This window comes from Myotis myotis, unplaced genomic scaffold (assembly GCF_014108235.1).
Source record: "Myotis myotis isolate mMyoMyo1 unplaced genomic scaffold, mMyoMyo1.p scaffold_m19_p_13, whole genome shotgun sequence".
Lineage (NCBI taxonomy): Eukaryota > Metazoa > Chordata > Mammalia > Chiroptera > Vespertilionidae > Myotis > Myotis myotis.
In genome coordinates, this window is record NW_023416317.1 from 29,417,778 (window position 1) to 29,444,839 (window position 27,062).

Consider the following 27,062-nt stretch of genomic DNA (forward strand, 5'->3'; position numbering starts at 1 on the left):
GAATTGGACCCGGGACCCTTCAGTCCACTGGCTGTTGCTCTATCCACAGAGCCAAACTGGCTAGGGCAGGAAATTCTGACAGATGTCACAAAAAAGATAAATCATATAATATGCTAAGTGAAGTAAGTCAATCATAAAAGGACAAATATTGTATGATTCCACTTATATAAGGATCCTACTAGAGTAGTCAAATACATAGAGACTGAAAGTAGAATGGTGGTTGCCAGGGGCTAGGGGATGGGAGAATGGGAAGTTAGTTTTTAATGAATACAGTTAAGGAAGATGAAAATATTCTAGAAATAGATGATGGTTGTTCAACAATGTGAATGTACTTAAAGCCATAGAACTATACACTTAAAATGGTAAGTTTTATGTTACATGTATCTTACCACAATAAAAAACTTGTACATGAATGTTCATTGCAGTATTACTCATAACAGTCAAAGGGGAGAAACAATTCAAATGTCATCAACTGATGAATAATTGATGTATCCATATAATGGAACATTATTCAGCAATAAAAAGGAATGAGTACTGATACATGCTATAATATGAACCTTAAAAAATTATGCCAAGGGAAAGAAGGCAGTCACAAAGGACCACATATTGTATGATTCCATTTATATGAAATGTCCAGAATGAGCAAATCTATAGTGACAAAAAGCAGATTAATGGTTGACTAGGGTAGGGAATAGGGAATATTAAAAGGTGATGACTAAGAGCAGTGGAGTTTCTTTTTGGGGTGATGTAAATGTTCTAAATTGTGGTGATAGTGAAAATACTAAAAGCAACTGTGAAAATACTAAAAGCCACCGAATTATATACTTTAAGTGGGACAATTATATGCTATGTGGATTATATCTCAATAAAGCTTTTTTTCTTTTTTTTAAGCCAAGACTCAGTGGCTGAATGGAATTGTAAAATAAAGCAAAGGAATGAATTAAAGGATAGTTTGAAATCTTGCTCTGCCATTCATTATGTGTGTGACAATGAGCAAGGTACTTAACCTTTCTATGCTTCGGTAACACCTACCTATAGGGTTGTTATAAAGATTAAACAAAATAATATGTAAAACACTTAGTACAGTGTCTGCTATACACCACTGTCCTTCCTTACCCTCTCCTCCTACCTAATGCTAAAAACTCCACCACCAGTTGTATGGAAATATAAATTCAATAATAGTTATATCTGAATTTCATGATAAGGAAGTTATGTTTATTCCAGGTAGCAAATAACCTAAAAGATGCCAATTACGCTACTGAGAGCAATTTTCAAGTGCTAATTCACTGCAAGTTGAAACCCAAGACAAATGAAAATAAACTTTAGATAACACTTTTCACCAATTATCTCAACAACAGTTCCCCCTTCTTCCTTCATTTCCACACACTTCTTTCCTTACCTACCTGCCTTTTTATCTTATCCTTTATTTAAAACTATTCTTACTTAGGCTGTTATTAATAATGAGAAAAACAACAATTTACTTTTTTCCATTGTAATACATGTTAGGATTTTTAAAATGACTTATGCCAGCTATGGGACAGCATCAAACTCTGCCCCGGTAACCCACCAGAGTTTCTTGAACAAAATGAAGAAACTTTAAAAGATGAGAATGAGAAGGAATACAAGAAAGCTCCTGCTTTCTCTTGTGCCATAGCTGTCTTACTTGTTTATCCAGAGACAGAATCCTTTGGCATCTACAGAGAAGAACTACAATTTCTCCACATTATCCATAACCAAGTTTCACTCCAAAAAAAGTCAGATGTTCCAATAATTTGGTATTAGTACAACCTGGCATACAAAACTATACATTTTAAATAGATCCTCGTTTCATTTTAATGTTAAATAACAATTTACTCTCAAATTATTTTAAAGGACAATGTCTTTCAAAGGAGCACCTGCATTATAAATACTTCCGGAATAAGATTCAGTAAAAGGATGTGGTTAAGAAGCATAAACAGATGAATTGCCATTCTATTGTTATAATTCTGTACATTTTCAAGATCAGAAAATTCCTACTAAAAACATTTCAAAGTAAATTCATAAATGTTATCTCTATGTAGGCTTTCAGTACAATTATAACTTACTGTAACATTAAAAAAGACTATCTCTAAAGAAGAGTTGCTACAACAAGCTCAGAACTCTGTATTGCCTAACTTAATTTCTCCTTGATGCCTAACTACATTGTCTCATTGTATTTCACTTCAGAAATGTTTACTGGATACTCAGTACAGAGAGCAAGTATGCCAAGTACTTTTAGTACAATATGTTAATAATTCCCACAGCAACCTTATGAATTAAATTACCATTTTATAACCTTCACAGAACCTCCAAAGTACATCACAAAGAATAGCTATAGTGTAAGCAGCCAAACTAACCTCCCTCTTTCCTACACTCTGATGGTTTCCTTGGCCCTATATTAAATTGGTTCTCCTCCTCCCTTGCCACCTACTCCTGGTTTCTATTTCTGGCTCCTCTTTTTTCTCCCCTTCAGCCATCTACTCTTCTCAATATATACCCTCCTCTCTCTAAATAGATCATCCATTTTTATGATTTCATCTTATCACCTTCGGCCACTTGACTCTCAAATCTGTAAGTCCAAGTGTGTTCGCTAATAGAAGCTACCATTTTTCAACATTTCTACTTGAAAATCTTGTTATCACCTCAAACTCAACATGTATCATTCCCAATTCATTATCTCCAAAAAGCCAACTCTTCCATCCTCTTTACTAATTTCTGTTAATTACACTATCATCCCACCTATCCAGTCTCCTCCAATAAATCACACAGCAATTTGTGTAGGTTTTGCCTTTGATTCATCTTTTTCTGTTCAACTGACACTGCCACCACTAAACCCCAAGCCCTCAGTAATTCACCTAATTTATGAGTTCTTGGTTATAATTCATTCCAGTCTATCCACTTTAGTCTTTTCTGTATAATAGTCATTCATCCATACAACATATTCACTGAAAGACTAGTGTGTGCTAAATAAGCATCAGCTACTTACTGCAGGGATAGGACAGTGAGAAGGATATCTCTTTCTAGCAGAGGATACAGGTAATGCAAACAAAAGTTTTCTCAAATAAATAATTATTGACTTTGATAAATGCTGTGATAGATGTAAACACAGTGCTACAATAAGGACAGAGAATAGGAGGGCTACTTTAGGTAGAGACTTTAGTTAGAGATGGATTTTATGCTGACACTTTAAGAAGAAAAGGAGGCAATCATGTAAATACTTAGAGTGCTCCAAGCAAAGGAAACTACAAAACACGCAGTCGGTTGTAGGAGGGGAAAAGCTTGGCATGTTACGAGATATGATTGAGCCTCCTGTGCCTTGAGAATAGTAAGAGAGAAAGTGGTACAAGGTACGGTTGGAACAGAGGCCAATTTTATTCTATGCATATAATTAATTAAAGGGTTTTTTTTAAAGCAGGGGAGTTCTAACTCAATATACACTGTGACAGAGACTTCATTAATAGCTGTGTTCTCCTCTCCATTAGCACACTGGTTTACTACATTCCCAGGCACTCCTGTAATTAGGTGTGATCATGTGACTCAGTTCTGACCAACAGAATGTGGGTAAAAGTGATATGTGCTACGTCCAGCCTGGGTCCTAAAATCTTCCTCTGTATTCTCTTCCTTTCTCAAGACAACCTCAAAAGATACATGGTGATGATAGTGATGACTTAGAAGGATAGAGGAACCTGTGTCCCTGAGTTACCGCGTGGAGTAGAGGTGTCCCCCCACTCCTATTCCATCACACATATAAACTAGATTGTGATGTAAGAAAGTAATATAAACTTCCATTGTTTTAAGCCACTACAATTTGTTGCTTATTAGAGTTATTAGCATATCATGACTAATACTAACACAGAAATCTAAAAACATTTCTCTGACTGCTCTGTGAAGAATGAGTTAAAAGGGAAAAAATAGGCCGAACCGGTTTGGCTCAGTGGATAGAGCGTCGGCCTGCAGATTCAAGGGTCCCGGGTTCGATTCCGGTCAGGGGCATGTGCCTTGGTTGCGGGCACATCCCCACTGGGGGGCGTGCAGGAGGCAGCTGATCGATGTTTCTCTCTCATCGATGTTTCTGACTCCCTGTCCCTCTCCCTTCTTCTCTGTAAAAAATCAATAAAATATATTTTAAAAAAAAAAGGGAAAAAATAGTAAAATAAAAAGACCACTTAAGACTCAACAACAAAAATGTAAAGCATAGGACTTAAACAGACATTTCTCCAAAGATGTCCAAGTGACCAACAAGCATATGAAGGATGCTCAACATCAGAATTTACTAGGAAAAAGCAAATCAAAACCACAAAGAGATATCACTTCACCCCATTACAACAGCTACTATTGTTACTGCTTTAATTAGCTAGTTTTTAATATTAATAACTAGAGGCCTGGTGCACAAAAATTTGTGCACTTGGGGGGTCCCTCAGCCTGGCCTATGCCCTCTTGCAGTCTGGGACCCCTCGGAGGATGTCCACCTTCTGGCTTAGGCACGCTCCCTGGGGGATCGAGCCCAAGCTGGCAGTCAGACATCCCTCTGGCAGCCTGGCAGCCCTTGAGGGATGTCCACTTCCCAGCAGGGAGCAGACCTAAGCTGCAGTAGGACATCTTTAGTGCTGCTGGGGAGGCGGAAGAGGCTTGTGGCTGAGCAGAGCTCCCCCTGTGGGAGGGCACTGACCACCAGGGGGCAGCTCCTGCATTGAGCGCCTGCCCCTGGTGGTCAGTGTGTGTCATAGTGACCAGTCATTCCCAGTCTTTGTGCCCTTAGGGTCAGTTTGCATATTACCCTTTTATTATATGGGATAGGAAGAAAGCAAAAGGGAAGGGCAGACATTATGAGCATGGTCATCTGGGCAGCTTCAACTTAATACTCCCCAGGGAACCACTGGTCCATTCCCTACAAATCACTGGGAATAAGGAAGATGGACCCATGTGCAGTGAAGTTGGGGTGAGTAGGAAAGTGCTTGCCTGTCAGTCTAACCTGGGGAAAAGATCACTGGTTAGTGGGGATGGAGCCACTGCAAGTATGCAAAATCCTGAAGGATTCATTGGGTAAGTTCCCAGTTAAATCCCTAAAACAAAAAGTTGTCTCTTGTTCCTCTTGCTTTGCTCCAGTTTCCTTGCAGTCACTTGTTCTGCGACCCACAGTGCTCACCCACCATGTGGCTGTAGAAGCTGCATGGCCTATATGGGCATGGGGACCCCACAAGCAATGGACTGCAGCTGGGAATACAAGCTAAGCTAACCAGATGATGGAATGGACTATGCCTCAACATGGAATGGAAAGTCTGGAAACTCTGAGCAATGGCTTTGATTCTAGCTCTGAAGACAAAATGGAACTTTTTCCATGGCAAGACGAAAGGAAACGGGACCTTGGAGGGAAACTCCCTGAATGTTACATCACCAAAAAAGTTTCCACAATACTTCATTGTCCCATGGGGACCTCCAGAAATTCTTTTTCCTACGGCACCCCAAGAAGCCCACTTCCACCAGTAATAGGTGGAGACATGGAGGACACCCCACCAATAACACTATTAGGGAGGGAGGGAGAAGGGGAGGGGGGAGGGAAGAAGGAAGGGAGGGAAGGAGGGGGAAAAATAATTTATGAGGATGTGGAGAAATTGAAACCTTTGTGTACTGTTGGTGGAAATGTAAAATGGTCCAACCACTATGGAAAACAGTATGGCAGTTACTAAAAAAATTAAACAGAGCTATTCCTAAAAGTAGAGACTTGGATATGTATTTGTACATCCATGTTCATAGCATCATTATTCATAATAGCTAAAAGGTGGAAGCAACCAAGTGTCCATCAAGAGATGAATGGATAAACAAAATATGGTGTATATATTCAATGGGATAATACCAGCGTTAAAAGGGAAGGAAATTTTGACGAGGCAACATGAATAAACCTTGAGGACATTACAGTAAGTGAAATAAAGCAGTCACCAAAAAGACAAATACTGCATGATTCCCCTTACATGAGGTACCTAAAGCAATCATATTCATAGAAAAAGAAAGTAAAATGGTGGTTTTCAGGGGCGAGGAGAATGGCAGAATGGGGAGTTGTTTAATGCATACAAAGTTTCAGTCTTGCAAGATGAAAAAGTTCTCAAGATTGGTTGCATAACAATGTGAATATTAACAATACTGAAGTGTACACTAAGTGGATGGTTAGATAATAAATTTTATGTGTATTTTTCCATAATAAAAAAATAGAGAGGGAGGGGTGTAGAGAATAAAAAGACCAGTGTGGATGAAAAAGGAGCCTCAAACTAAACCTGACAAGCTCAGGCATGGCAGGCCTTACAAATTCAGAGACCTTAAGAACCACATAGGATGTGGTTACTTAAATTAAAACTTCCTAACTAAAAGCAAGTCATGGCAGGTAGTCGTGTCCTAGGCCCATATCTTCCTTGACAAAAGTCAATCTTACCATAACTGACCCTACTGTCTCTTGGCATCTAGGATAACATAACTTTAGAATGTCAGGACACAATCTCCCACCAGAGCAGAAGACCATGGACCCCTCATTGTTATCTTGTTCCCCACATACTATTTCTATGTGCTATAAATGTTTAATACCCTGTACCCACCAATATAAAAGAATTTTTCTGTTTTACTCTTTATCCAATCTCAGATTTCTCTGCTTTGCTTTCTCTCTCCTCCATAATAACTACCACCAAAGATTTTCATGTAACTTTCCTTATGCCTCCTCCTTTGATTATAACATATAAAATAAACTGCAAAACTGCCATTCTCCGGAGCATTTTCTTAACCTACTGATATTTTGCTTCCTGGCAATTGTCAGTTTGGCTCATATAAACTCATAAAATCTCTAAAGGTTTGGATGTTTCTTATATTGACACTAGCAAGTACAGTCGTCATAATGTGCACCTGAAACTAATATAATACTATTATGTCAATTATCTACATATATAAAAGCTCAGTGACCGGAAGGGTGGAACGACCAGAAAGACTGAGACGACGGGTCACTATGACATGCACTGAGCAGGCAGGCAGGCAGGCGAGTGGTTAGGAGCGGGAGGTCCCAGATTGCGAGAGGGATGTCCGACTGCCTGCGGGGATCAGGCCTAAACTGGTAGTCAGACATCCCCCAAGGGGTCCGATTGTGAGAGGGCCCAGGCCTGGCTGAGGGACCCCCTCCCACCCCGTGCACAAAATCTGTGCGCCAGGCCTCTAGTCTATATATAAAAGGCTAACATGCAAAGTGTCCCCTCAGGAGTTCCACTGGGAGACTGGGAGTTCGATCACTTGCTATGGCATGCGCTGACCACCAGGGGGCAGCACGGAATAAAGGAAGGCCCCATTGGGCAGCTGGCAGCTGGGGAAGTTCCCAGCCGACAACCAAAAGGCCCTGATTGGCCCTGATCGCCGGCCAGGCCTAGGGACCCTACCTGTGCACAAATTTCATGCACCAGGCCTCTAGTATTTCATAAAATAACAGGATGTTACAAATCACCAATCAAAAACAATCCCACAGAAAACAGAAGGCCAATAGTCCAAGTGAAGATAAGATGAGTGGTATAATGACCATCTAGATAGAGAACCAAAAAATTCAAGTTGTATTATAGAGATGGAAGAGACAAGACTTGATGATGGATTGAGGGGTGAAAAAGGAGTCAGATATGACACCTACCTGGCTTATAGCTACTAAGTGGATGACAACACCATTTAACAAAATGGTAAATACTGAGGAGTGGACAAATGGGGATGGGGGTGCAGATTAAGAGTAAAGGAATGAAGACTTGTTTTTATTATCTTTAAGTTCAAAATGCCTATGAGATATCCAAATGGCAATATCAAGGAAACAGCTTGATATGTGGCATATTGCATTTCAAAGACAGCTAAGATAGAATCTCCCATCCTATTTGTTTTTCTTACTAAGTGATTTAGACCACACCTCCAGATGGGAGGAGAGCCAGTGAATCTGGGTATGCTTATTACTATGCAGAATTAAAGCTACTCAACTTCAAAGGCTGTCATAAATGGTATTACAGCTTCTGCCGAACACCCTAGAGATGCTTGTTTATGGAGCTATGATGAAGCCCAAGCAGCCTCTATAAAGATCCACATGGAGAGGAATCAAGGTCCCTAACACACAGCCAGCCAAGCAGGTCTCAGCCAACTGTTAACACCAACTTGTCAACAATGTAAATAAGCTATTTTAAAAATAAATCTTTCAGGCCAGCCTAAATGATAACACATGGAACTTAGAAACAAGCCATCTCCACCCAAACCCTGTCCACATGCAAATCACAGAAACACTGGGAGGCGGGGGCGGGTAAGGGAGGTTATTGTTTAAGCCATTCAGTTTTGGAGTGATTTTTATACAGCAGTAGATAATATGACTCTGGTGTTCAGGGCAGAGATCTTCCCTAGAGACATAAATTTGTGAACCAGCCACATACCAATACTATTTAAAATCATAGGACAGAATGAGATCATCTAAGAAAGAGTGATGATGCTCTAAAACAGGGGTCCTCAAACTTTTTAAACAGGGGGCCAGTTCACTGTCCCTCAGACCGTTGGAGGGCTGAACTATAGTTTTAAAAAAAAACTATGAACAAATTCCTATGCACACTGCACATATCTTATTTTGAAGTAAAAAAACAAAACGGGAATACAATATTTGTATTTGCATGTGGCCCGCGGGCCGTAGTTTGAGGACCCTTGCTCTAAAACTTCAATATAAAAAGCTAAACAAAGAAAAGACATCACTAATTCAACTTTAAACTCTTTGCCAATTGCCTAAATTATTGTCTAATACAGACATCAGGTATTCTATTATTTTCAAAAATCTACCATCACCTTCTCACATGCTCAAATCTGGACTTACTGTTCTTTTATCTGATAACTAGAGGCCCTGTGCATGACATTTGTGCACTGAGGGGGGGGGGGGGACGGTGTCTCTCAGCCCAGCCCAGGCAGGGAGCCCTTGAGGGATGTCCAACTTAGGACGGCTCCCCGTGGGCCCAAGCTGGCAGTCGGACATCTTTAGCCTCTCCCACCACCGCCACTGCACTCACCAGCCATGAGCACAGCTCTAGCTGAATGGCACCTCCCCTGTGGGAGCATACTGACCACCAAGGGGCAGCTCCTGCATTGAGCATCCGTCCCCTGGTGGTCAGTGTTTGTTAGAGCGACTGGTTGTTCCACCATTCAGTCTACTTGCATATTACCCTTTTCTTATATAGGATTATTATATAGGATCAGTTAGCATTCAGGGAATCCTCTTTACTATCACCTTAAGTATCCCATTTGTCTCTCTAGAATTTAATTTCCTGTATCATTGTCCTCTTTCATTGAGGTTTACTCCTCCTTTTTGGTGGGTGAAGCAAATCAGACAATAGCTTTTTAAGAAAAGCAGCAAGAGAAATTTTTGGTTGTAAGTCTTAAAATGTCTATACTATATTTATGCTCAATAATTTTGGCTGGATAAAGAATTCTAGCTTGGATATCATTTTCCCTCAGATTTTGAGGGCATTGCTCACAGTCTTTTAGCTTGTGAGGTTGCACTTGAGAATGCTGAATCTCTGAAATGTGACTCATTTGCCCCCTAAGAAAGTTTATAGGATCTGCTTTGTCCCAGATACTACAAAATTTCACGACACACCTCAGTGTCTGTGTATGTGGATTTTTAAGCTAATAGGCTTCAAACCTACTCTATTCCACTGTGCTTTGTAATATGGGAAGGGGGCTGGAACCCTGCAAATCACACTTCTTTGCTAGCATGCTCTATCAGATAGCCTATAGGGGCGCCAGAAAGACACTAAAACAAAGGAGGGAACAAAGAGATACTCCTTCAGGTCAGCATCAACCAACAACCAACAACCAACAACCAACAACCAATGACCTTCACTCTGCCAATAGCAGTGGTCTCAATAGCAGCATTGGTTCTAAGTTAGCCATTTTTTGCTTTTGTGTTTTACCTACCATTCCCAGACCAACCTCAGCAAGTCTCCTAAGATACCTACACTTCCTGAGCAGGCAGCTCAGAAATCTGAGTTTCACCTCTTCAGGGCCACTCCTCAAGTTTCTAAATTCTAATAAACCCAATCTCTTTTTTCTTCCAGCCCTAGGGACTAGTAATTATAGTAAATCCTCACTTAATATAGTTGACTAGTTCTGTGATTGTAAGTGAAACAATTTTATCATAAGCTAATTTATATAACAAGAGTTATATTCCTATGGCATTTCATTGAATAAAGAAACATGGTTGAACAAAATGACTTTATTCCACGACTTTAAGGATCTGCTATACTTACTAAAGTTACTGTTTCTGTGATATCTAAGTGTTTGCTTACTTCCTTTTCAGCTCCCCAATTATCTAGTGTATTGGTTTCTGAGGGCTGCTGTAACAAACACACAATGGGTTGGCTTAAAACAGAAATCCATACCACCTTTGTGGCCACCAGAAGTCTAAAATCAAGGTATGGGTGGGCCATCCTCTCTCTGAAGGCACTAATTAGCCAGTTAACTGTCACATGTCCAAAACAGAAACCATCCCCACACACCATGATATTTTGAATTTAATTGTGTCTATAGATGCTTACGGTGTACAAAGGGCTAAGGAAGGATCTGTTCTAGGCCCTTCTTCCAGTTTCAGGTAGCCTCAGGCATTCTTCTGTGTGCATCTATGTCCAAATTTCCCGTTTTAAAATGCCAAACATATTGGATTAGAATACACTCTAATGATCTCACTGTTAACTTGATTATCTCTATAAAGATTCTATTTCCAAATAAAATCATATTCCAACATGTTAGGGGTTAGGTCGAGCTGTGGGCAAACTACGGCCCGTGGGCCGGATTCGGCCCGTTTGAAATGAATAAAACTAAAAAAAAAAAAGACCGTACCCTTTTATGTAATGATGTTTACTTTGAATGTATATTAGTTCACACAAACACTCCATCCATGCTTTTGTTCTGGCCCTCCGGTCCAGTTTAAGAACCCATTGTGGCCCTCGAGTCAAAAAGTTTGCCCACCCCTGGGTTAGGACTTCAACATATCTTTGGGGGGAAGGGGCACAATTCAACCTATATCATCTGGCTAAACAATTCTTTATATTAAATTCTGTTATAAGTGGTGTGGCCTCCATTTTCCTGACTAGACCCAATTGAAAGTGTGTATCTATATTCAACCACTGTCCTGGGCACCCAAAGGGCTCTCAATCTGCAAAATGTTTCTCAAATTGTGGATTTTAAAAATACTTCACTGATATTTCTACTCTGTTCTTTTCTGTTCTCTCTCACTGGCACTAGTATTACTTGAAAGTTGATCTCCTAAACTGACCTTTAAATTTTCTTTTTCACCTATCTTCCATCTTTTCCTGTACGTTATGAGAGGTTTTCTCTACTTCTGCTGAATCTTTTCTTCTTCTTCTCCTCTAATTTTCAGCAGTTGTTTTGTTGTTGTTTTTTTGTCTTGATTGGTCCTAATTCTTTTTTTCTATTTGTTTTGGTCTCATATTAAAAGCTTTTCTCATATTTAAAAGTAGGCTTTAAAAGCTGATAATGAATAACATAGTTTTTCTTCTCGGGCTAGTATAATAGTAAAAGAAGCATCCTCTAAGTTCTGAATTGATTACCAGGTTCTGGGAGCCAAATAGGAGAGGTGGTTTCAATAAGGATCCTAACACTAAGCATATTTCATTTAATCCAAGTGTTTTCAGTAGGACACCTGCCCTTCAATTATGGTATGTCTAGTGCCCAACCCTCTCTAAAAGATGCTTTATTTGACACCTACAGAGAATAAATTTTCAGTCTTCTGACAGGGCAGTCACTTAGCTATACAAATTGACAGAGACCTAGGTTGAAGCTTTTTTTAAAAATAGCTTACTGAGATATAACTCACATGCTATGCAACTCACCCATTTAAAGTGCACATTTTCAATGGTTTTTAGTATACTGAGTTGTGCAACCATCACCACAATCAATTTTAGAACACTTAATCATACCAAAAAAACCCCTAGTACCCTTGATCAGGTATTTCCCTCGAATCTTCTCCTGCTCCAGCCCTAGCCAACCACTAATTTATTCTGTCTCTATAGATAATACATTTTCTGGATATTTCAAACAAAGAGAATCATACAATATGTGGTCTTTTTGTGACTGGCTATTTCACTTACCATAATGTTTTCAAGGTTCATTCATGTTATAACATGTATCACCACTTCATTCCTTTTTATTGCCAAATAATATTCCATTGTATGGATATGCATTTTATTTACCCACTAGAGGCCCGATGCATGAAATTCGTGCAAGAGTAGGCCTTCGCAGCCCCGGCTTCGTCCAGAAGGTCATCTGGATGGTCGTTCTGCTGGTGGGCCGTTCGGTCGATTTGCATATTACACTTTTATTATTATAGATGATTCAATTGGTAGAAATTTGGGTTGTTTATTCTTTTTAGCCATTATGACTGATTGGGCTGGTTCATTTTTTGTTTGCCTTGTTAATCCTCACCTAAGGATATTTTTTCCCCACTGATTTTTAGAGAGCCCTGGTGGGTGTGGCTAGAATGGGAGGGAGGGAGGGAGGGAGGGAGGGAGGGAGGGAGGGAGGGGAGGGAGGGAGGGGAAAGAGAGAAACATGGATGTGTGAGAGAGACATGGATTGGTTGCCTGGGGGGCAGAGGGGATGGTGGTGAGAGAGGCATGATTGACCCACACTAGCCAGGGCTGAGCTGCTTCTTAAACAGTTTCAAGCAATCCTATTTTTAGCACCATTCTCACCCCTTCGACAAAAATGCCTGATGCTACCTATCTATTCTTGAGCCTGAGGATTCTTTTCTATTAGGATTGAACACTTTTTTAAGTCTACTAAGAAGTTTCTATTAGTCCATTTGCTTTCCAGTTTGCAAATTTTATTTCTTCTTGAATACTTTTTACCTGTGTAGTTCAAATCTTTAAAAAAATATCCTTAAGTGTATCACCTTAGTAAGCTTTGTAGTTAAAGCAAATGCATCTTTCACTTATCTACTTTTACCCAAAAGTCCTCTTAATTGATTTTAGCCTTTATTCTTTCTACTACATGCATTTCAAGGCTATAAACTTTCTTTTAAGCATGGCTTACCTCTTGCTCTTTTTTTTTTGTTATTAATCCTACCCGAAGATATTTTTCTGATTGATTTTTAGACAGTGGAAGGGAGGGGGAGACAGAGAGAAACAGTGATGCGAGAGAGACACATCGATTGGTTGCTTCCTGCACACAACCAAGCCTGCAACCACGGTACATGACCTTGAACGGAATTGAACCCAGGATCCTTTAGTCTGCAGGCTGATGCTCTACCCACTGAGCTAAACTGGTTAGGGCAGTATCTCATAAGTTATATGTCATATTTTCATCACTCAGTTCAAAACAGTCTAATGTTATTTCTTCTTTACTCTCTGGGTTGCCTAGGAATATATTATTTAGTTTTCAAAACAGCTGACAATTTTTTAGTTATTTTTTTGCAATAAACTTCTGGCTTAATTCCAGTATTTCAAAGCATACACTTTTCATATTTTTTTATGGTCCAGCATATGTCAATTTAGGTAAAATTTCCATAGGCAATTGAAAAAAAATCTATATTCTGCAGGTGCTGAGTGAAATGTTCAATGTATGTCATTTAGACTCATTTGTTAATTATGTTGTTCAAAATCTTTTTTTACTTATTATTCTACTAATTATTCAGAGAGTTATGCTAAAATATACCATATTATACTTATGAATTTGTCTAATTCTATTAGTTCTATCAGTTTTTGCCTACTAGGTTAGCAAAAATTAGAATAATGACACAGAGTTAAGGAACACTATTTGTTGGTAAGATGTTTGTTTATGTTTTTATGAATAGCAGTTTGGCAACAGAAACATTTTAAACATTTATATCTTTGGACCCAGTTAGTTCACATCTAGAAATTAATTCTAAAGCTTTTAAATGTTCATCAAACACTGCTTAGCAGTTAAATGGATTAACAGATTCTCATTTAAACCTTATAGCAGCCGTGGGCAAACTACGGCCCGCGGGCCGTTTGAAATGAATAAAACTAAAAAAAAAAAAAAAAGACCGTACCCTTTTATGTAATGATGTTTACTTTGAATGTATATTAGTTCACACAAACACTCCATCCATGCTTTTGTTCCGGCCCTCCGGTCCAGTTTAAGAATCCATTGTGGCCCTCGAGTCAGAAAGTTTGCCCACCCCTGCCTTATAGTAATCTTTTGATTAGGTATCATCCCCATTTTACAGATCAGAAAAATGAGGCTTACAGTGGCCTAAGCCCAAATAGTTATGAAGCCTATGTCAGAATTTAAGCTGACTCCAGAATATTTAAATTTATATATACTGACATAGAAGAACATTTATTTATAAGGCCAAGTCAGAAAACAATATATAGCATGTGATCCTATTTTTTTTAAGTGAGCATAAATTTGTATATTCATAGAAACAAATCTGGAATATAATATACATATTAAAAAATAAGTGACAAGATACCATTTAGAGGAGAGAAAGAATTTCATAAGAAAACTGTAATGAGACTCCTCATACAATTAAGACTAAACATATTTGAGTATGTCTGCAGTCAGGACTTTAAAGAAAAGATATTTCCTATAACAATGTAATTCCTATTTCTCCCACTCTGACATCTGGCATGTGGCTCACATTAATATTACCTCTCATTTCAGGTAGGAAAATACAATCACACATATATGTATGCATGCATACACACACACACACACACACACACACACACACACTCTCTAGAGGCCCGGTGCATGAATTCATGCACAGGTGGGGTCCCTAGGCCTGGCCGGCGATCAGGGCCAATCAGAGTCAGGTCAATTGGGGACTGCCGGCCAGGGGAGGGACAGGCTGCATCCACCACCACCCACCTTTGGGTCCCCGTCCCACAGGCGGGGTTGGGAGAGGTGGTGACAGTCACCAGCTGGGCACAGAAGGAACGGACGCCGCCAGACAGCCACAAGTGGTTGGCTGTGGGAGCGCACTGACCACCAGGGGGCAGCTCCTGCGTTGAGCATGTGCCCCCTGGTGGTCAGTGCGGGTCAGAGCGACTGGTCGACCGTTTGTTCCGGTTGTTCAGTCCTAATGGTCGCTTAGGCTTTTATACATATAGATACATGTATATATACACATACTTACACATATACAGATTATTATGACCACCTGACGTTTGTAGGCAAATTAGCTATAATTTCGCACTGAAGTTGCTAGAAGGCCAGACCATTATAAATAGGTAAGCAGGTTGTTTATCACAACAGTACAAGTCGTGGATATGGGTAAACAATGCGATTTAACAGCCTTTGAACGTGGGATTATTGTTGGTGCTCGGAGCCATGGAGCAAAACAGCTGAATTTGTTAAATGTTCAAGAGCAGCTGTTGTTAAAGTGTTTAAAGACTGGACTGTCAGCGAAAATCTGGGTCTGAATGTGCGAATTGTGGCTGTCAGCGACTAGTCAATGTTAGGGCAGAACAAGAATGGCAACACTGGTACAAGACAACTGAAGGGCAACAGTGCATCAAATTACCGCAGATCTTAATCAGGGATCCTCTCAAATGATCTCTGAACGCACTGTTCACCATACACTGCATCGTATGGGATATGGAAGCCGAAGGCCTGTTTGAACACCCTTGCTGTCTGCAGTTACCAAGATAAAACGTCTCCAATTTGCACAGGAACACAAGGATTGGACAGTCGAGCATTGGAAAAAAGTCATGTGGTCTAATGAATCACGTTTCCAGTTGCATCACGAGGATGGCAGAGTGAGAATTTGGCGGAAACAGCATGAAAGCATGCACCCCCACATGCATGAATAGAACCCTTCAAGCTGGTGGGGGCAGTTATGGTTTGGGGCATGTTTTCCTGGCATGATTTGGGCCCTTTAATTCGTGTGGAACAACATCTGAATAGCACAACATACCTAAGTATCATTGCTGATCAGGTTCATCCTAACATGTTGATGGCGTATCCCAATGGAGATGGCTTCTTCCAACAAGACAATGCGCCATGCCACGGTGCTCATATTGTGCAGGAGTGGTATCAAGAACATAAGGGAGACTTTACCTTGCTTAGGTCGCCCCCACAATCACCAGATCTCAATCCAATTGAGCATTTGTGGGACGAAGTTAAAAGAGTCATCAGGCAGCTAGTTCCACAACCATCAGATCTCACAGAACTGGACAGTGCTATTCATCAGGCATGGTGTCAGATTCCTCGCATCACCTTTCAACATCTCGTGGAGTTAATGCCAAGAAGAATCGCTGCAGTATTGAAGGCAAAATGTGGCCCAACGAAGTACTGATGGGGTGGTCATAATAATCTGGCCACTCAGTGTATATGTACTAGAGGCCCGGTGCAAGGCAATTGTACACTGGGGGTGGGGGAGTCCCTCAGCCCAGCCTGCACCCTCTCGCAGTTCTTAGCGCTGCTGTGAAGGCAGGAGAGGCCCCCGCCACTGCCACTGCACTCGTCGGCCGTGAACCCGGCTCCTGGCTGAGCGGCACTCCCCCTGTGGGAGCACACTGACCACTAGGGAGCAGCTCCTGTGTTGAGCGTCTGCCCCCTGGTGGTCAGTGTACCTCATAGCAACTGGTCATTCTGCCGTTTGGTTGATTTGCATATTAGGGTTTTATTATATAGGATATGTATTGTCACTGCCTGGAACAGCTTCTTGCCCAGAACAGATTTATTCTGCCAATTATGATTTTCCAACTACAGAGAGGGCTGATGAAAATGACTCATTTAAAATATGACTTGGGCTGTTCTCAATATTACAACTGCCCCTTTTCCCATTCTTCAAAGTACATGCACCTATGTTTTGCACCTAGATGACAAGACAAAGAACAATGCATACATACGCATATTATGTGTTCTGTGACTTATTTCATCAACATTTTGCTTTTCCCACTCTTTGATATTTTACATTTTTTAAAAATCTCACAGCTCTGATAATAGAGTATATCCTACCAATTCTTAGTCATTACTTCCATGACATGCACTAAACTAATTAAAACAAAAAGCTCCAGGAAGTTCCAAGATTGTAAAGCTTGAGTGCAAGTAAAAATAGTAGTAGGCTAGAAACAGCTTTATTAAAGTAAACGGGAAACTTTGTAACAAGGACAGGGTAGGCAAATTTTTTCTGTGAAGAGCCAGATAGTAAATATTTTAGGCTTTTTGGGACATACACAGTCTCTGTCATATATTCCTTTTTTATACATAAATCATTCTTAAATAAGAGCAGTACAAAGAGCATTTTTGAGGAGTTGCAGTTAAAACGGTGGAATACAGAAAAGTTTTTTAAAAAAGAAATTTACACAGGGCAAACAGGAAAGGAAACAATAAGCAACAAAATATCGGAAGCTAAAAGACAGATGGACAACGGCAACTACTCAGTGAACTCCGGAAAAGTGAAGCTAACCCTAACTCCTAAATAGGAGTTGAAAAATCCAATTTATACCTTGGAATTCTCAAAAGATTCAGGAAGTGGTAGTACCTCATACTACTTAAATTGAGGCAAGAGTTAAATACGGAAGACTGGGTAAAAGTTGAGAAGCAGTTAAATCCCCAAATCTACCTGATGGTTGGCTACCCCGCTCTGAATGAGGAGTAACCAGATGTAATTAAAGGTCTGCATACCCTACCGAAAGTGGGGGAATGAGAAATCCAGTCCCCCCAAATCCCCTCACACACACATAACCCTGGTGGACAAACTTTCAGCCCTCAAGCAGACTGAGTTTTCCCCTCATGAACCTGACACAAGAGGAAACACCCCTCATATAACAGGGTTTTCTCAAAAACTGGCTCACTCAAACCACCACGCAATTAAGTCCAGTATTTAAGTCACGATTAAATCAGGTTTACTATCAGGAGATAATAGCCAAAGATTAATGACTTCTGAAATAAGCCTCCAACATAAAAGTTAGAGGTCAATATAGAATAAATAGTCTGCAAAAAGAAAAGAACATTTTTAAAGAAATAATAATTTGTAGCCTCAGAAATTAGAAAAGTACAACAATGAAACAAGTACAGGATGCTCTCTATACAAAAAATGAGAGAATAAAAAGAGCTCTTGGGAAATCAAATTCTTTTTTCCCCCCAATAGTTTATTGATTTTGAGAGAGAGAGGAAGGGAGAGGGGGAGAGAAACATCGATGTGAGAGCATAGCATCCATTGGCTGCCTCCTGCATGCTCCCTACCAGGGATCGAGCCTGCAACCTGGGCATGTGCTCAGACCAGGATTCAACTAGCAACCTTTCAGTGCATAGGACAACGCCCAACCACCTGAGCCACACAGACCAGGGCAGGAAATTAGTATCTTGACAGCAAAAATGAAATTTTCAACAGAAGGCTTAGAAAATATTAAAGAAGCCTTTCACATAAAATAGAGCAAAAAAAATTATGAGATGAAAAACAGCAGAAAAAAACGAAGAGAGGACTAGCCTATGAGATTCAAACAAATAAGAGAAGTTTCAGAGAGAAACAGAAGGAAGAGGAAACCACCCACTGTAATGGACTAAATTGTGTCACCCCAAAAATTCATGTTGAAACTCTAGATAAGGACTATAACAGACAACTGAGGGTAATGAGGTCATAAGGGTGGAGCCGTAAATAATCCAAAAGGACTGATGCCCCTAAAGAAGGAGAGAGCAAGAAAGGTTTTGTGAAAAAGGAGACTGTCTATAAATCAGGAAGAAATCTCATCAGAAACCAACCCTGACGGCACCTTGATCTTGGACTTCCAGTCTCAAGAACTGTGAGAAAATAAATTTCTGTTATTTGTCCCACCCAGTCTGTGGTATTTTGTGATGGCAGTCCCAGAAAACTAATATAACCATCAATGAAATAATTGAAGACTTCCCAGAACTGATGAACATAATTTTGCAGATTTGGAGGACACGATATCCAGGAAAACACAAAAAATGAATGCATGCCAAGTCACACACTCATTAAATTTCAGTACAAGAGATACAAAATTCCAGAAAAGCAGAAAACATTAGGATTAGGAATCAGAATGTCTTCGGAATTCTCAAAAGCTAGAAAATAACAGAGAGATGCCTTCAGAATTTTGAAGAAAAATTATTTCCAATCTAGAATTCATTACTGAACCAAATCAAGCAGGAAGACAAAAAAAAGAAAAAAAATATTAATGCAAGATTGCAACCTTTCACAGGAATCTATGGTGGTATATACTCCATCAAAAGGAGGCATCAAGTCCAGCCGGCAGTCGTTGAGTGTCAAACCTATGAACCAGGAGGTCAAAAGTTCAATTCCAGGTTGCAGGCTTAATCCCAGGTGGGGTGTGTGCAGAAGGGAGCCAATCAATGATTCTCTCTCATCATTGATATTTCTATCTCTCCCTCTCCCTTCCTCTCTGAAATCAATAAAAAAAATAAATAAATATATATATATATATATATATATATATATATTTTTTTTTTTTTTTTTTTTTAAAGGAGGGATCAAATTCACAGGCAACAGATTTAACACAGGGGAAAAGCAGAGTCACCAGTTTTGTTGTAAAAGGAGAAAGCTGGATCAAGCCGGTTCAAAAACTGATAGACAAGGATAGTGCAATTCTACTCCCAGGTATTCATACCAAAAAGAAATGAGTTAGCCCAGTTGGTGTGGCCCAGTGGCTGAGCATCAACCCACGAAGCAGATCACAGTTCAATTCCCAGTCAGGGCACATGCCTGGGTTTCGGGCTCAACCCCCAGTAGGGGGCGTGCAGGAGGCAGCTGATCAATAATTCTCATCATTGATGTTATGTGTCTCTCTCTCTCTCCCCCTTCTCCCTTACTCGTAGAAATCAATAAAAACATTAAAAATAAAAAATATGTGTGTATGTCTACTAAAAGACTTCTAAGTAAATGTTTTTAACAGCTTTATTCATAATAGTTAAAAAAAAACTGGGAAAAACCAAATACCCATTAGTAGCTCATTTTTTAAAATTGTGTATTATTTCAATGGAATACTATCATCAGTGGGGGGAAAAAATAAAATAAAAAAACTATTGCTGCACCCAACATCATGGATAAATCTCATAAACACAATGCTAAGCAAAACAGCCATCCACAAAAGAGTACATACTGTATGGTTCCATTTCTATTAAGTTCAAAAACGGGCAAAAATAATCTATGATTATGTAAGTCAGAATAGTGATTTCTTTTGAGGATAGGAGATACTGATTGAGAAGCATGACAGAGTATTCTGGAGCGCTACAAATAGTCTCTATACCTTGATCTGGGTGATGGGTATATGTCTACAAATGCAAAAATAGGCCTTTTAAAGAAAAAAAAAGAAAGAAAAAGAAAAACTTCCCCGGGAAGAATTCTGGGAAGAAGGGGTTGTACACAAAGTATTCTAAATGTTTCTAAAAGTAAAAATTGTTATCATTCAAGAACATGTAGTACCTTGAGGTGATCAAGCATTTCCAAAGAAACATTTCCAATGCCTTAAACATTTCTGTAATATAGCTGGAATACAAGGCACATTAAATTCTTCGCTATATCTATTATTTGAATTGATCTAGAGGCAAGATGATTTGGGAAGTATGTACTGAAATTTTTGGAAGGCTGATTCTTTAAAAACAAACAACAAAATCCTTTTCAGATGCACCTGTTTTTTAAAAGATGTCCCCAAGCCATATTCTCACTGCTTTATTCAATTGGTCTGTATGAACAAAAGTGGAAATTATTCATACCATACTTATGTCCTTAAGTACAATTTCAGGAATAAAAAAAGAAACAAGAATCAGTGTTTCAACTGTTTATTTTAGCAGATAATTTACTTAAACAAATAAAAACCATTATAAACAACCAAAAGTTAAAAGAATAATAGCTTCTAAACTTGTTTCAGACCAAAAGAGTAAAGCATCCTCTCCAGGGATATTTCACCTGATATCTTTCTGTGCTACCTACCTGTCTTACATCATTCAACTCTTGCTATATAAATAAATGTGAAAAAGCAACAACACCAAGGCAGCCCTAGCTGGTTTGGCTGGGTAGATGGGTGTCAACCTGCGGAGTGAAGGGTCCCGGGTTCGATTCCAGTTAAGGGCACATGCCTGGGCTGCAGTGCTCGATCCCCAGTGGGGGACATGCAGGAGGCAGCCAATCAATGATTCTCCCTCATCATTGATGTTTCTCTCTCTCCCTCTCCCTTCCTCTCTGAATTCAATATATATATAAAAATATCAAGGCAACCGTGTGTGTGTGTGTGTGTGTGTGTGTGTGTGTGTAAATATCAAGGCTGCTCGCTATTCAGAGAAACTTTAGAGTTAAAGGGGGGAAGGGAGGAATATGAAGAGCAAATATATGTATGTATAAAAGATCTAACTTCCCAAAAAGAACAAATGATTTTCAGAATGTTTTGCTCAATAAGTGGATTGCTCAATAATCTGGTTCTTCACAGATGAACAAAGTGACAAAGTAGCAAAATGTAAAAGTGTTACTGTTCTAAGAATCAACAAGATCACTTTTAGAAAAATCATTACATTTATCAGCGGTTCTCAACCTGTGGGTCGCGACCCCTTTGGCAGTCGAATGACCCTTTCACAGGGGTCGCCTAAGACCATCCTACATATCAGATATTTACATTACGATTCATAACAGTAGCAACATTACAGTTATGAAGTAGCAACGAAAATAATTTTACGGTTGGGTCACAACATAAGGGCCAGAAGGTTGAGAACCACTGAATTAAGGGATAAAGCCTCACGGGTTTCCTCCAAACCATCACATTGTTCCCATCTACTTTCAAGGCCCCCAAATACTCAGTCTCTTTATCAAGAGATTCAAACAAACTCCAGTAGTAAAACTTTTAAAAGATTCATTCACTTTTTAGTGAGTCGAAGACACAACTGTAGAGAACATTATTTTTGTTAGTGCTGTTGATACATCTAACAAGCATAGAAAAAGACTGCAAGTATACTTTTAAATCATTGTTTCAATTGATCATGAAGGTTCTCCTGTCCTCATAAAAAAAAGTTCTGAATTTATAGAAGGCATAAATACACAAAATGCAAAGTAATATGAAGTAAGCAATAAAAAACAACATTGCAAGAGATGAGTAGTATAGTTTCATAAAGAATAAACAGAAAATTTGTAAAAACACACAGTACTAGAGTTAGGAAATCAAAGGTTATGTCTCAGCTCTGACACCATCACTAGATGTGTGCATTTTAATTCAGATATTCTGTATGGGTTGCATTTTCCTTATAAACAGAAGGTGGAATTCCAACTTTCCCACAATACTGTCCCATGATATGTTGATACAAGCCCACATCAGATTAAAAAACTAAAGGAATGATAAAACAATAAAGGCTATGGGTTCAAAAGAAAACAACACAGAGAACAAAAGATCTGGAAGGCTGCACTGATGGACCAAAAATGAAACTTAACAAAATTTGAGTTCCTTTGCTATTTGGGTACCTTAGGAGGGCAATTTTCTTTTAAAAGAATAGGCAGGCTATGCGTAGACATTCAAAGTCTCAACAGATATAAAGATAGAAAAATACAAAGTCTAAATGAGAACCAGAGATTGGTTTGGTTAGGTCAGTGGTCGGCAAACTGCGGCTCGTGAGCCACATGCGGCTCTTTGGCCCCTTGAGTGTGGCTCTTCCACAAAATACCGACTTCTGGCATGGGCCACCAAGTTTCAATCACACTGTACATGCGCGCCCGCACATGGTATTTTGTGGAAGAACCACACTCAAGGGGCCACAGAGCCGCATGTGGCTCGCCAGCTGGAGTTTGCCGACCACTGGGTTAGGTGGACAGTTCCTACAGAGAAACTGTGCTGTCATTAGGAAGAACAGGTTTTGAGCAGATTGTTAAAAGGCTAATAATGTGAACTATAGGCTATAGCAGCGGTTCTCAACCTGTGGGTCGCAACCCCTTTGGTGGTCAAACGATGCTTTCACAGGGGTCACCTAAGACCATCCTGCTTATCAGGTATTTACATTACGATTCATAACAGTAGCAATATTACAGTTATGAAGTAGCAATGAAAATAATTTTATGGTTGGGTCACAACATGAGGAACTGTATTTAAAGGGCCAGAAGGCTGAGAACCACTGGTCTATAGGTAACGGGGAGCTATTGGTTTAACAATGAGAGATACGTTCAAAACATTATTTTATGATTAGGACAGGCCAGTATGGCTCAGCAGTTGAGTCTTAATCCAGGAACCAAGAGCTCACTGGTTCGATTCCTGGGTTGCAGCTTAATCCGCACGAGGGGGTGTGCGGGAGGCAGCTGATTGATGTTTCTCTCTCATCTCATGGATGTTTCTATCCCTCTTCCTTCCTTTCTCTCTAAAAATCAATAAAAACATATTTTTTAAAAAACAGATTAGGCAGAAGGTTGGATATACTGAGTAGGAAGAAAAGGCAGACAGAAAACCTAGTTAAAAGCTAGAGGAAATAAACAGGTATCTGAGAGAAATTTCAAAAAAATGGCTGAAAAATTAGCCAATGATATGTGAATCAAGGAAATCAAAGGTAAAACCAAGATTTGTGTCTGGGCAATTGAAAGCATAATATCACCATAACATATGGAATCAATTTTGAAGGAAAGACTATAAATTCTAACTCTGAAATAGTTTAGTGAGGATCATCCAGACAAAATTGTTGCCTTCATCTTTAAATGTCATTTTTGGCCCTGTTAGTTGTCTTCCTAAAACAGCACAGCAGAGTATTTATGAAGATCTTTTAAGTGCTTAGTGATTTCCAGAGTTTCCTCTGATTTTTATGTATCAACTAAATGATGATTTAATCTTCTGGTGTAGGTAGAGAACATTTGGTATTTTTTCTATATTAAAAGTTATAAAACTATGATAAGAAAAAAGGACTACATCTGTATTTATCAAATCAAGTCTTCCTGACAAGTAATTTATAACAATAATCACATCAAATCTACCTTGAACTTTGGCAGGTCCAAAAGGTCCATAAGAAAAATAAACCCAAGGCACAAAGTATCTCTCAATAAACTAAAAAGACATTGTATGTATACTTCAAGTTTTATTTACATGGACTAAAAGATAGTGCTTAGAAAAATAAAGTACACGATTTAAAATTAAGCAAGTGAACAAGCACAGTTAAGGAGTCTTGAACACTTGGCAACTAGTGTTCACAGATACCACAGCTAATTCTCACAGATCACAATTTTCCCAAAGAAAAAAAAATCTCAGAGTTTGTAATCAAGATGGAATGAAACTACCAATGCATATTTCTTGAGTTACTATCCAACTGTGAATGGGATGCCTATTTAAAAACTGAATATTATCGACAATTCCCAAACAAAACCTTCTTCCTGAATTCTCACCCTTCACTTTGTGACCTCGCTGAAAACTGAACCTTTAGGCACAGTGCTCTCCAGATGCTTAATAAACTGTACAGGTGAGTTTTCATAAATCTACCAAAGATTTTTAAAAATGAGTAACTTCTGCAACACTTACCCATTTTGACCGGACATTGAGCTTCTTTGCTCACCACCCAAGGTGGGATTTTAAAAAATTCTCCTTAACTTCATTCTTCCCTACCTTGTCAGCTTTCTTACAGAATCTAATGGGTAGAATTATTTTTAGCTGATCAGTTCATCAGCTCGAATTTAATTGAGCGTCTATAATGTAACTGTTCTCAGCCCTGAACAAAACCCAGCTTCCTGAGCTTCTAACGGCAAATTTAACTTTTATGGGAACGCATAAGGTTACAAAATCAGCCAACCAAGGTCGGTTTTTACCGGATATATTACAAGGCAAGTCAAAAGCTCACAACCCAAGCAACTCAGGTAGGAACCTACCACAGGTCCCTCCGATGAAAATATCCCCGATCTCCCAAGGACCAGGGAACCGGCTGGGGCTGGGGCTGGGGCTGGGGGAGGGGCAGAGGGAGCATCCCGAGGATGTCCACCCGCCGCACGGGGCTCAGGCTAGAGGCGAACGCCCCCCTTCCCTCCTCTCCCACGTCCCTACCTTCCTGGCTGCATTAGGTCACAACCGGCAACGGGATTTGGGGAGGAAAAGAAGCAGAGAAGCACGCACGCCGCACACTGGACCTCCCAACCTCGCAGGGGTGGCCGCCCGGGGTGCTCACCCGGACCCGGCACGCCGGAGGCGGACAGGAAAGCCGCGGGGCCACGCCCCTCACCCCCGAGATAGTGGCCGGAGGGTCGCGCGAAACCTCAGTGCAGACGCCCAGGCCGGGCCGACGGGCCTCCCCGCCCCCTTCGGCTCAGCTCCGGGCCGGCAGACGGCGCCCGGGGCTAACTTCGCCTGGGAAGAGGAAGCGACGCCGCGAATAGCAGGCTGTGTGAGCGCCAGGGACAAGGAAGGGCTCCCCGTGCATCTGCCCGCCGGCAAGGCCGTCTCTCCGTCCCCCTGCCGAGCCTCGGCGGCCCCAGCTCACCTGACGAGGGCACCCAGACGCCGCCGCGGCCGCCGCGATGGCCGTTACGGCACGAGGCCTCCGCTCAGCCGCCGCGTAGCTCTGGGGAAAGGGGCGGGGCTCGCGCAGCGGGCGGGCGGAGATGCAACGCCGACTGGCCGCGAGGCTGTGGGCGGGTCCGCTCGGGCAGGAAACCCTCTCTTGACCTCCTCTGATAGGCTCGGTCTCCCCGTCCCTTCCATCCGCCGCACCGGGATTGGGCGGAGCTGCCTGTCAGTCAAGCGCTGTGCTGGGCGTGGACTGAGCTGAGGCTGCGCGGCGGAGAACGAGCCGGAGAGTGAGAAGCGCCGGCCTTCATCAGGCTCCCGTCGCTTTTTTCCTCTCCGGCTGCCTGCTGTGGGCCCTCCTCCTCCGCGCTGCGGAGAGAGACTCCACAGCCAAAAAAAAAAAAAAATGACTGCTTCCCGAGGTCAGCCCCATCCGCTCTGGGATCTTCCCTCGGGTCTCTGCACCTGAAAAGAGTCTTGGCAGATGAAGATTCTTGGGGGCAGACAGCAAAAAAAGAAAAACCAAAAGGCCCGAAAATGGGAACTTGGGAGAAAAATGTAAGACATATGCTTAATTTGAGCCACAACCCGAAATAGAGTCCGAGGACCTTCGAAGGGTCCTGGTGTGTAGGGAGCATCCAGTCTTGCCTGCAGTGGTCATGCTGAGAAGAGAAAGGACAGTGACTTTCGGGGACAGGTCTGCCGGCTCTCAGGGGCTCAGCCCCAGCCCCCTGCCTGGCCATCAGGATCCCGACACGAGCTGCAGCCCCGCAGCCCGCAGCCGGCCCCATGCCTTCCTCACCAACTTCTCAGGGACCCTGCGTGGGGTGTTGGTCTTTTCCCCATCCGCGCTGTTGAAGTAGTTTCCCCGCATCCTATTTAAACTCCTTTTAAGGTAGGAACCATATCAGCTTTCAGTTTTCCCCCAGTGCCTGGCACGCGATAGCACGTCAGTAAATATCGTTGAAGGCATTATCAATACCTCGCCCTTCCCCAACTTTCATCCGGGCCCTGACTTTACGTCCCACGAGTTCACACCTTCCTGCATTGAACTTCAAAATTATTCATTTGAATACCGGTGATTGTATGTGGTTTGCTTGCCATATACAGGATCGCAAGGTCGACCTCAAATCACCGGCGGCCGCTTCCTGGCTTCAAGTAGGCTGAGGCAAATAATGTCATGAAACTCTGAACAACAGCTACTCTCTCTCTCTGTTTACATCTTATTATTGGCATCTGCAGTGAATAATGTAAGTGAATTTTGAATTTACTATTAGGATCTCAGTGCCATATTTTATCATGGCTGCCTCCCAAAACTTATATATTGAACCCTAAGCCCCGATCTGGCTATATTTGAAGATAGTGCCTTTAGGCAGTAATTAAGTTGACTGAGGTGGTAAGAGTGGGGCCCTAATCTTACAGGATTAGTGTCTTTATAAGAAGAGACATTAGAGAGCTTGCTCTCCGTCTTCACCATGAGAGGACACAGTGAGAAGGCAGCCATGTACAAGACAGAAAGAGAGATCTCACCAGAAGCTGACCATGCTGGCACCCTGATGTGGAACTAAGCCTGCAGAACTGTGAGACATTTTTATTGTTTGAGCC

General features: G+C 40.9%; 1 protein-coding gene across 2 annotated transcripts in view; it reads right to left on the reverse strand.

Annotated features, from left to right (window-relative positions):
* The window catches only part of NCK1 (NCK adaptor protein 1), a 72,106-nt gene extending 46,580 nt beyond the window's left edge, over positions 1–25,526 (reverse strand). The window contains exon 1 of one of the 2 annotated variants that reach the window (XM_036332475.1): positions 25,432–25,526. The gene's annotated coding sequence lies outside the window, so the exon portion shown is untranslated. The remainder of the gene's footprint in view (positions 1–25,431) is intronic. The other variant, XM_036332477.1, reaches the window with a different exon arrangement.
* Positions 25,527–27,062: the final 1,536 nt, after the last annotated feature.